The following is a 12,230-nucleotide window of genomic DNA, read 5'->3' as shown; positions in this document are numbered from 1 at the left end:
ACATTTGTAAATATGCATAGACTGCTTAATTGAAATATACCTTCTCTGCTCAAAGATAAGCCATGTTTCAATAAAATACAGCAATTTTATTACCCAAGTTAAAGAAGCCATTCAGTAAAAAATAATCACTGGTAGAAAGGAAAATAGTTCATGAAGTGTTTTCTAAAATTGTGGTTATATTCTACATATGGACAGTATATTTCCAACAGGCATCCAATGGACGATGGCACCGATTTCAGAAAGTGACCAATCTCTGCAAAATATTGACACAGGTGTGACACCAAATTATAGCTGTATTGCTGCCATATGGTCTGATAATCCAATATGTCTTTGCCACTGCTGTTGGCACCAGGAATGGTAGTAAGTGGGAGATGAAGGTAATAGAGTGGCATTTCCGTCACAGTTTGTTAATGGCAATACTGTTACTGCAGAAGATTCATGGGCAGCTAAATGGGAACAAAGTCAAGCTGTTCTTTACATTTTCTGGATAAATATGGGATGACATCTGCTCCTTTAATTATACAAGTAGATAAAAATGTGCTCATTTCTGCATTAACTAAATCAGGTTTCCTAACAACAGCATTTGCATTTAGTTGCACAGCTAATGGCAGGGAGAGGAAATCGTTTTTCTTTATTCAATTTAGATTTTGCTGCACACTTTCGTGGCAGTTCTAGGTCAATTATCTAGCCCCAGGACATCGCTGCAGGAGTTCCTCAGGTCAGCATCCTAGGCCTGACCATCATCAGCTGCTTTATCAATGACCTTCTCTCCATCATAAGGTCAGAAGTGGAGATGTTCACTGATGATGGCGCAGATCAGTACTATTTGCAACCCTTCACATCATGAATCAGTTTGTACCCGCATACAGCATGAACTAGACAATAATCCGGCATGTGTTGGTAAGAGGCAAGTAACATTTGTGCCACACAAATCCCAGACAATGTGCTTCTCCGACAAAAGAGATTTTCATCCACCCTCGACATATTATGACATTAGCATTGTAAAATCCCACATCATCTACACCCTGAGGGAGGAGAAGGGGAGGAGTCACACTGACCAAGAACTGGATCAGACACATAAATATTGTGTCAGAAGCTGGGTATCCTGTGGTGAGTGATTCACCTCTTCAATCCCCAGAGCCATTTCAGCATCTCCAAGGCACCAGTCAAGGATGCAATGGAATTTTCCCAACTTGTCTGGATGTCTATAGCTTCAACAATATGCAAGATATTTTCAACCATGCAGGACAAAGCAGCAGACATGATTCATATCCAATCGACTATTCTAAACATTCATTCCCTCAGCCACTCGTGCGCTGTGGTTGCAGCGTGTAGTCTACACAATGATTGCAGCAACTCAGCCAGGCTCCTTTAGTTTCAACTCCTGAAACCCATAACCTTTAGTACTGAGAAGGAGAAGGGCAGCTGAACATTTTCACTTGCAAGTTTTTCCCCTGACAATCTTCATTGTGACTTGAAAATATATCGCTAAACCTTGAACATTCTTGGAACCACTTACCACACTGTGGGAAATCCTTTGTTTCTCGAGTCATACAATCTGCAGTTGGTAGTAGCCACTCTTCCAAATCAGAAAATTATGGTTCTAAATCTAGGGAAGAGAACATAGATCTTAGGTGTTTCTGGTATTGAGAGAAATGAGAAGAAATGCCTTCTTTCAGATGAGCTATGAAATGGAGACTTAGTTTGTAATAAGGTAGTTATAAAAGTTGCCATGGAGAAAGAGGAACTGTTTCTTGTCCAATATTTATCCCTCAATTAACATTTCTAAAAATGTGGATTATCTGGTCGTTTTCCCGCTGATATTGTGAGGACCTTCTGCAAGCAAATTGGGTGTTCTATTTTCCTTCAAACCGAGCTACTTCCACAGTATGTGTAAAGGCACTGTGAATAGAGCTACATAGTCCTTCTTTATCAACTGCAGAAGTTCACATAAACAGGTTTTTATTCCTCACCCATTAAGAGGAATAAGAGATAATAATTAAGAAACATATAATCTGCAGATGCTGGAATGTTGAGTAAAAAAACTGTTGGAGGAACTCAACAGAAATTGTTGGTCGGGACCATTTACCTAGACTGGCCATAAAGGTAATAATTGCTTTGTCTTCTCTGTGATGTCCATATTCTATATTAACACAAACTATAATTTTACTTCATGGAATTAAAATGACATGAGAGTGGCACAGGAACCTGCTTCTTTCCTTCTCACATTTTGGCATAGTGGTTAACCCAATGCTTTTACTGCGCCAGCAATAGGGACGGGACCTGGGTTTGAATCCCACACTGTCTGTAAGGAACTTGTACCTCCTCCCCTGTGTCTGCCTGGGTTTTCTCTGGTGGCTCCGGTTTCCTCCCACCCTTAAACAAAATACCGGGATGTAGGTCAATGGGGTGTAAATTGGGTGGCACGGACTCATGGGCCAAATTGGCCTGTTACAGTGCTGTATGTCTACATTAAAAACTTAACTAACTACACCCATGCGAGCAAGTAGGATCGTGAGATATCACTTCGATAAATGGTTTCATTTCTACAACATAGAATACGAACAGCACTGCACAGGAACAAGAAGTCCTCAATGACCGTGGTGCCATTTTTGACTAATCCCTTCTCCTTGATCACGGTCTAACATTACTACATTCCCTGCCTGTCTATCCACCTGCCTCAAAGTTTCTACTCTGAAAGGTGGCAGGCAAAGGAAGTGGTCAGTGTGCTTCATAATTTCAAAAGAAATTTGAGAACATTTTTGGAGTATTTTCCCTGCCCTCTCTTGAATTCTCTTGCTCTGAGAGAGTTTGGATTGGCAAGTTTGTTCCAGGTCTTTGCAATTGGGCAGACAAGTGATAACAAAATAAAGTCTTCATTAGTCACAGAGGCATACAACATAGAAAAAGGACCTTCAGCCCATTGAGTCTGCACTGGACATCAAACACTCATTTCAATTTATTCTTGAAGAAATGATCAAGCCCAAAACTTTGGTCATGTATTTATATGGACTTGTCAGCCACAGACGAGCCTGCAGCTGACGTGAACATTTACCCCTCCATAAATCTTCGTCCGCGAAGCCAAGCCAAAGAAAAGAATATAAAGCATGCTATTTAACCTGCTGAATTTCTCCAGCATTGTCTTCTTATTTTCCAATAATCCTTCACGCATATCATTTTATTGTCCCCAGGTGCCCATCATTCCACCATTCATCTGTATTCTTGGGGAAATTTACGGGGGTTTTTAACCTACCAATCTGCACATCATCAGGCTGTGTGAGAAAACCAGAGCAAGTGGAAGAAACCCTCCCAATGACAGGAAAGCTCCACAAAGGCAGCACCAGAAGTCATGAGGCAGCAACTCTCTTAACTGCACAACCCTTCTGCCCCCAATCGATGTGAGGTGTGTTGGCCTGGGAGACGATGCCAGTATCGGTTTGCTAATTTTGCCATTTGCCCTGAAGGATTTTGCTAAGGCATTATTATGGTGTCTCTCCAAGGCTTTGAAGTATCCTCTGTAGGGTGCCCACATCTCTAGAGTAAACAGGATAAACTGTGGCCCAGTTGACAACGAACTTGGCATTGGGTTTGAAACCTTGGGGTCCAAACGTTATGACGGCATTCCACAGGAGTTGGTCAACTTCGTGATCAACATCTGCTTGGTTGAAAGTTGGTTCTTAAGATATGGAAAATGATCCATGATCCCAAGATCTTGTGAATCTTCATTGTCAGGATGGCAGGGACCCTTTTCCAAAGGGGGACATGGTCATAGGTCACATATATGTATAGAGTAACCTTTGACCATGTCTTCCTTTGGAATGACCACCCTAAGTCCATCTTCTCGTATCTATTGGTGAATGAGTCATTTAAGGCTTGGAGCATGATATCAGTGCACAACTTTACAATGTCACCTTCATATTCCATATTGGTAAAAGACATTGGTTTTGGATTGAAAACAGTGAAGGTTCTTAATAAAGGCCACCATGTTCTCTTCATCCAGCAGAAAAATTGTTTAAAACAAAGTGCAATATTGCAGTGAGAAAGATAAGAGGATCAGCAGTAAAATGTAACTTTCCTTGACCACATTTCAGTTTGGAATTGTATCTGTAGAGATCTACTTGGTGTGGTTGCAGGTCATCCTGCAGCAGGTGTAGAATTGTAGCGATTTCTCTGGAATCCCATTTGAGGGATGCATTGAAGGCCTATTGAGAAGCTGAGAAAGGACACACTTAAAGGGCTTGGTGCCTGCTCCCTACACTTTATCTGCAATTGTCACAGGGTGAAGACCATGTTCAAAGTTCAAGGTTCCTTTCTTGTCATGGACACAAATACACACATTTATTTGCTTGTGTTTGCCTGTAAAGGTGCACAAAGAGGTGCCACTCGTCTAGTGGCCCCTCCAAGAAGAGAAAGAGAAAAAAAGAAAGTTCCTTCAGAAGCATCGAGTGTCCATGGATCTCCCTACACTCCAGTAACTTCTATAGATGCATGGCTTCTCATCGAATCCAACTGTGAACCCAAGTTTCAGGCATCCAAGTTCCTGGTTACAAATCCATTGTACGATTAAGAAGCTTGTGAGCATCCAAGACCCTCTCAGAGCCTTGGTTGCCATCAGCACGTTCACAACTCGGGGTCCTGATACCTGGTTCCAACTTCATTCTTTTCGATAAGCAGAATCTGTATTGAAGCTCTGAATAAAGCTATCTGGCCTTTGGGAGGAAGTGGCTGAGGATGATCATTATGTTGACTTTCCTTGTGGTAAAATGTGTAATTACCACAAATGATACTTCCACTTTTTGAATATGATTACCATGTCTCGGAAGTCCAAGTCTTCCTCATCCCAGATGTGGGAGAGGAGGTCATGAACTTATAACAGAAATACCTTTCTGCAGAATTTTATCACCTTAGTTGAATTTTTATCTACTCAGAGGTACTGTTGTTTATCAACTACTGGATGATCTTTCTAGCCTCTTGCCAGTCTGGGATAGAGTTGAGATTGTAACGGACATATTACTGTGGGTTAAAGCTAAGGATATATCAAATACAGGAGCATATAACCATTTACAGAGTGGAAACAGGTCATGTCGGCCTTTCGAGTCCGCACCGGTTCACTAGAACAACTCCACTAGCTCAAACCTTCCACTCTCTGCCAATAACCCTCCAACCCCCTCACCTCCACGTACACATCCAACCTTCTCTTAAATGACAGAAGGGACCCTGATTTGCTCGATACATGTTAGAATTCATTTTGCCATGGTCATCAGCATGATTAAACAATATTCAAAGTTCTCCTTCCAGCAAGAACTGTTTGTCTCGGAGTCATTGAAATGTTTTCCCCTGCTTTTGGCTTTCAGCAGAGTGTGTTGAGTCATGGATTGATTGGACAACTCTGACAAATCCATGGTTGGCTCGATGTTGGATTTTCTGCACCCTTTCCTCACACCATCTTAAGGCACGAGTTTCAAAGCGGCTGCACTTCCACTGATGAGACAAACTTTCCACAATTAAAATGGCACACATTTCATTCTGATACCTTGCTGCAGTTAAGAAAATTAATAAGGCATTTCTATTTAACACCTTCATTATTAAAAAAATAAAATTTATTTCATGTATGTATGCTTAGATTGCTTAGTGAACAAAACAGAGGCTCTCCTTTATGTATAACCTTCGAACAATTCCTTGGATAATTGACAATCAGCTGTAGCTTGAGACGAGGACGGTGATTGTTATTAACAAACAAGTTAATGCTTCATTTACCATTGGAACTACAGATCTTTTTTAAACAAAGTGTTTACTGCGATTGCCTCAAAACAAAGGCTTCAATCGTTGTCTGGGCGTGGTTCTGACTCTGTGCAGCAGGGACTGCATATTTCCCAAGTGAGACCCTCTGGTTGACTCATTATTATGAGACTGATTGCCAAAGTCTATTTCTTAGAGAAGCAACATTGCAATTCAATAACTTTTTTTTTCTTCAAGAGAAAGAACCAATCATAATACAGTAATTAACAAAAATAATTTGTATCATCTTGTCAATGTTACTGTCATGGAGCTCCCATTGGACTGGATTGCCTAACACATTGAGTAATGGTGCATGGCCGGTGTACTCGAAGAAAACAGGTTAAACATAGAAAGAAATGAAAGGGGAAAGAAAATAATTAATATATTCATCGAATATACTTACAGAATTACATTGCAAGCAGCAATTATATAAAAGCCAAGAAAGCCCTTGTGCTGAGTACATTGTCCAAAGCAAAAATCTCTGGATCTAAGATCATTATTCACCATGCTTCACCCTGCCAATACCTCCTGATTTACATTTGCTCATCCCTTCTCATCAGCTAAATGATGATTATGAATTAACTGGATTCCTGCAAGCTGCAATAGCCCATCATTTAAAAATATACAACTGATCCATGTAAATGCAAGGCTTTGCACATTTGATATTTTGAATTATAGATTAAAAGAACACCAAAAAACACTTAGTTGTACATAGTTATATCGTTAAATATATTTGCCTTATTGTGATTCGCGTGAACGATGTAAAGTGCTGACGGATCGCCACAAGCCACTGGTAAGAGCGTGAATGGGGAAATATCTTGCTGAAGCTGGAATGATTTTGCAGGCACTCAACGTGAACTAAAATTGTGAAGCTCAAGAGTCACCCAAATCATAGTGAGGTTCTACTCAAACAACTAGCACCACTTGATGTATCTCAGCCAGCGGCTGGGAAATGTTCTTTCTTGGAAGGGCAACACTTGTGCTGGAGACTGCAGTGGATGCCATCTCTTGCATGAATCTAGAGCTCACATGACTGCTGACCCCCATATGGTAAAGCAAATGGAATAAAATGATTTTTTTTAATGACAAGCCTAAGATCAGCAAGAACACTGGAGAAGATGAAGGGTTAAAACTTGCTTTGGCACTACTTAAGGTGACACCTTTGCTTGTCCATTACTCAGGAATTTACCAATTATAATATTCCATTTCTTAGTAATTGTTCCCCTACCTGCTAACCACCGTGCCCCCTAGTAGTCCTCCTCACCCCACCTCTCTGATCTTCCCCCTATTCCATGCCAACTAGTCCAATTTGCCTTCCCACCAATTCTGCCTACCTTTTTCCACAAGCTAATCAATTTGTTCCTCATTCCAATCAAATCCCCAGCCCCACTATTTGACCAAGCCCCTTATCTTTTCCTCAATAATGCACTCCTCATTTTGTGACCTCAGCCCCTCAATGATCTGCATTTTACACAATGACAGGTAATAGCTGAGGAAGGACTATTATATCATATACAGTGTTAAGGAACCCATGGGTCGTAGAATAACTGTTAAAAGACCCTCCTCTCGTAATGCTTTATTTTCTTTTAAATCAGTTTAGTTTAGGCATTGCTCACAGTGGAATATCTGAACCTTGGTTTCCTGAATGTTCTGCTTTAGCAGATCGTGTCAAACTTTGTTAAAATTATATTAGCCTGTAGAAAGAACATAGTTTGAGCATCCCAGTGTGTCAGCAGTATCAGTCAGGAAGGATTGGGCTGAAGGGCAGAGGTGAGTGCAACCAGCAATATCAAACAGTGGGATCGTGGAATCAGAAGAAGGCACTCCTATCCCTTCTCCCTTCACAACAAATGAAAAGGGAACGATATTTTCGGTGAGTGGTCTCTGGAGGAATGTTCTTCAAGGGATATTTGCTAGGCCACTGAAAGTATACCTGTTGCATGTTTTGCTCATTTTAAGATCAATTTTAGAGAGGAAATCTTAAACAATGATTAGACCTCATTATTGAGTGCAAGGAACTTAACAGCCATTAAGGCAGCACCGATGATGCCTGAATATAATCTAAACAATTGTATTGCAGGTACCCTTGGGACCTAGATTCCACTCTATAAATCTGTATATAATTTTCTTCCAAGTTTAAAAACCATCAAATTAATACAATGCTGCGACACCACATCTGAAGCAATCTCACAAAATATTCCACAGATCAATCAGCAAGTGGGGAGAGAGAAAATGAGTAAATAACCTTTCATCGGAAATACTAAAATTTATGCCTATTTGAATTCTATGCACTAATAGTGGTGTTTTTGATTTAGTACTTCACAGGGTTACACCACAAGATTTTATTTTAAAGGCAGTTGCATTTTCCTGAATTTTAGAAGCTGAGGATACCTCAGGTAATCAAACTTCTCACAGGCAGAGGTTTCAGCACCCCTGGAGTACAAGCCTAGGAAGTATCCACGTTTGACTCTCAATGGATGTTGAGCTCAGGATATCCTTGCAGTGGAGCATGGTCATGTTGTGGCTGAGCTAGTACGAAAGGTGGCAGCAGTCCCATATGATGTGAGCGAGCACTGAAGAATCTTGGAGATGAGGGTGAGTACTCCCCATGGGATGGGAAGGAACTACAGATGCCACCAGGAGCATTGACCTGAATGCCGTCAATGACACTGATTTGAACAGGTCAGAATTAAAATATCAGGAATAGAGTGCATTTAGGTAACTGGGGACAGCAGAACAACCTAATTACTGTAATTGCAGACAGCAGAGCACTTCAATACAAAGGGGAGCAGCATATACTTTCAGGGCAGACACAGAGCAAATACTAAAGATGATTTTTAACATAGACAGTACTCATTAAACCGCTTGCATGCAGTTTTAATGATAGGCAAAATAAATGCAGCACTTCTTCCAATTTAAATGAACGAGATGGTTGTTGGAAAGTGAGAATGAAAACAAAAGGGATTCCTCTTCAAATGATATGTCTCATATAAACTAACTGCTGCATCTCATAGTCAGAATAGTCTTTTTATGATGGCATCATTCTACATAGAAGGGTGCACTTTGTCCTGAGGGGAAATTAGGTGTTCTTTGTTGCTCTGTTTATGTTTCACCCCGTGTGTACTTTATCTTTTTGTTGATGTGAACTGAATTCAGATAAAGTGCCATATTGTGTGGAGATGAGCTGTGACTATTTTTGGCACCAGTTCCAGCAACATTTGGGAGGTTGACGACAAGCTCAAAGTGTGCAACGACACGGCGAGCAGAGGCGGGAGTTGACATCAGTGAGCCCAGCAATGCCTTTTAATTTCATCAATATTGTGACTTGTGAATCTCCAACGGAGAATCCTGTGGATCGGGCAACATGTCACTGTCCCGGCTATGTTCAAATGCTCAAGGATGCTGGAGGTGGGATAATGAATTAGCAGTGGTTGTGGTAGCTCCCTTGTGAAACACACATACAGAGCGGTGGCAGACTAAATGTCGGTGCTATTGAACCCTCACATTGTGGCTGTACATTGATCTATAATATTTTTACTATTACGTTACATCTTTCATAGGCAGGCAGTCCTAATATGGAGCAAGTGCCCACAATTATTTGTGCGATGCCCACTAAAAAGGAGGGTGTGTCCTGATGACAAGTGGCAGTAATCTCATAGATGAAAGCAATATCATCAAACCTAGCAGATGAATCTTTACAGACACTGATGAGATCTTCAAACATGGAGGTAGCAATCAGGTTCACTGTGATTTGGTATGCTTGTGAACACTGGCAATGGCACAAGCAGAGTGGTATACACCTCATTATAGTGGAGCATAGGGTTATGAAAGAGATGGCTGTGTTTCTACCTCTGTCTGATAAATGGCCCGTGACTCCCTTCTGGAAGGTGACATGATTTCTAATCCCCCGGACCAGTGAGGGGGGCTCTGTGGCTAAGGGACCAGTGCACGTGGCAGGGCTGCTGGCGACTCGAGGCGAGGAACCCGCGGAAGCTGCGAGCGGCTGGAGACTGGTGTCGGGAGACTCGCGCCGGGCTGCGGACTGCTGGACACTGGCTCGAACTGGCTGGAGGTGTACCCCAGATGTCGGACCTGCGATGCGAGGAGGTGCTGAGGGCGCCGAAGGGTTCCTGACCGTGTCGGAGGTTCAGATCTGGAGCTCGGATCGCCAATGCTTTGTACTGGACTCTGTGTGGCTGCGGGGGCTGCGGATATGCTGGAGGCTAATCTACGGACACTTGGTGACTCTGGGGGTGGGGGTGGGGATCTCTCTTTTGCTTCTCTCTGTCTGACTGTAAGAGGTGCTATGGCAATTCCTGCCAGTGGTGAATTTATTTGCCTTCCAGCAGGCAACAAAAAAATTTCATGTAATATGACACTGTTTTGATAATAAATTGAATCTTGAATACAATGCATAAATGTTCTAAGATTGCTTTTAGTCATGAATAGTAAATGGACTATTAGCAATGCTGCCCTCTTTAGACTTTGTCAGACCTTGAGATGGTGCCAGTATCCAAGGGGAAGGGTGAAAATGACTTTCCTCATTGTGGGTGGTGCTAATCTCATGAAGAAAACAAACTGATGGATGGTGCTGACTGTCTAATATGCCAGCAGGCCTTATGGATGGTAGTGCCAACCTGATGGAGTGTGCTGGCATGCTCCTAAAGGATAGAAGTTTTGTAATTAACCTATTTTACATATTATAGCTAATTAATGTAATTCATTAATGTGCTATCCCTCATAATGTAACAATTATATTCTCTAGGTTTTGTAAAAATAGAACTTACATTTTTTGAGTTATGGAGAAATTCTTTTTTCTAATTAACCTAATTTACAGATACAAATTAGACTTAATTAGCACAATACATTAATATGTTATTCCTAATAGTCTAATAATTACACTAACCAAATTTTAAAAAGGAACTTGCAATTTCTGAGTTGGTTATTAATGAAAATATGAAAAATAGACTAACACCTCTAACTATTTCTGTCCCAAAGGAAAAGGAATAAATTAAAGGAGGCAGGCAGGAAAAGCGTAAGCAGATACTTGAGTGAATGAAAGGAGACATAAACAAAACAAGAAAGACCATGGGAACTTGAGACACCTTGAAGAAAGAGCATGAAGATGATGTTCATAAACTTCACCACTCTTAAGCACTATGTCAGCAAGTGAAGTGTATCAGATAACACACTGGAAACTGCTTTGCACACCATGACTACATAAGTACATCATTGATGATTTATTGCATTTTAATCTGTTGATGCAATCTCAGTTACAAGTGGAAAAAGAGCTCATTAATATTTGCTTTTGAGCCCTTCATTTTTTTTCCTGCTATTTCAGAAATAGCTGCAAAGCTATGTGAATGCAATATTATCAGAGGTTGTAATAAATCTGATTTTCAAAAAGCTTTGCAAATATTTCTCCAAGCTGATGTTATATGATACGTCAATGGAGATTTAAAATTCAGGAATTCTGAAATAAAAACACAAAATGGCAAATATTCACAGTATCTGCAATGGTGGTTTTGAGAATTTTACCCAGTCATGAACACAACATGTTCAGCACTCTTTTCCTGTTCCGATGCATCCATATAGCATATTGAGGCAAAGTTAACAGAAATGAATTTCCAGGCAATTGTTTTAACTCAATATATACAGGTATTATGATCCTAAGAATGGGTTGAAACAAAGTCAATCGATATGTTGTATCATTATGGAAATAATTCGCACACAATGCTCCACATTTGGCCATCTAATTACTTGAATTAAACACTATTGTGCATTTTTCTGTTCTTTGGGGGATTGGTCAGTATTACAAGGTTTTCAGATTTAATTGGCAAGATCAATGGAAAATTAAAATTATTGAGTTATGAAAATATTTAATCAAAATTAGAACATATCTTTAATTAGTCATCTGTAAATGTGATGTAAGATTTATGTGTAATTTGCCTTAATGCACAAAGAACATTAAAAAAAATCAGTACTTGACAACAAAGTGAAAAGAACTCAAGTTCTCCCTCTACAGATTTTACAGCTCACTGCACCACTGCCCCACACAAGCTTCAAAACGAAGGAGAATACAGGATCTTGATGACAGGAATGCATCACTGAAGGAGCCACATCCAACATGAAGCTGCTCCTTGATGAGGTCACATTAACACCAAGATCATAAGATGAGTAGTACTTGCAATTTACCTTGGCGTGTGACTTCACAATGAAGAACAGTTGGAGGCAGTGAGGCCAGCGTTGCCTGGAGGATAAATTGGAAAGGTCACATGGTCAATGGGACATGAAGAGCAGTTTGAAAAAAAAGAATACAAATAAAGAGGGTAAAAAATGACAAAATATGAGGTTGGAGCATAGAAGAAATGAGGGGAGATTTGATAGAGGTTTTTAAAATTATGAAGGGCATAAATGTTGATTTTTCCAGTGAGAGTAGGGGAGATACAAAC

The 12,230-nt window shown here is 40.5% G+C and overlaps 2 long non-coding RNA genes across 2 annotated transcripts in view; one reads left to right on the top strand and one right to left on the bottom strand.

Moving 5' to 3' along the window:
• The window catches only part of LOC138743874 (uncharacterized), a 205,200-nt gene extending 205,186 nt beyond the window's left edge, over nucleotides 1–14 (top strand). Inside the window, exon 4 of the long non-coding RNA XR_011345086.1 lies at nucleotides 1–14. This exon is cut by the window's left edge and continues 181 nt beyond it. This is a non-coding gene — a long non-coding RNA (uncharacterized lncRNA).
• Nucleotides 1–12,028, bottom strand: part of LOC138743875 (uncharacterized) — a 23,642-nt gene extending 11,614 nt beyond the window's left edge. The window contains exons 1-2 of the long non-coding RNA XR_011345087.1: nucleotides 11,974–12,028; nucleotides 1,520–1,609 (exon numbers count right to left, since the gene is read on the bottom strand). This is a non-coding gene — a long non-coding RNA (uncharacterized lncRNA). The remainder of the gene's footprint in view (nucleotides 1–1,519; nucleotides 1,610–11,973) is intronic.
• Nucleotides 12,029–12,230: the final 202 nt, after the last annotated feature.

Source organism: Narcine bancroftii, chromosome 10 (assembly GCF_036971445.1).
Source record: "Narcine bancroftii isolate sNarBan1 chromosome 10, sNarBan1.hap1, whole genome shotgun sequence".
Lineage (NCBI taxonomy): Eukaryota > Metazoa > Chordata > Chondrichthyes > Torpediniformes > Narcinidae > Narcine > Narcine bancroftii.
This window is presented reverse-complemented; position numbering and strand designations above follow the sequence as displayed.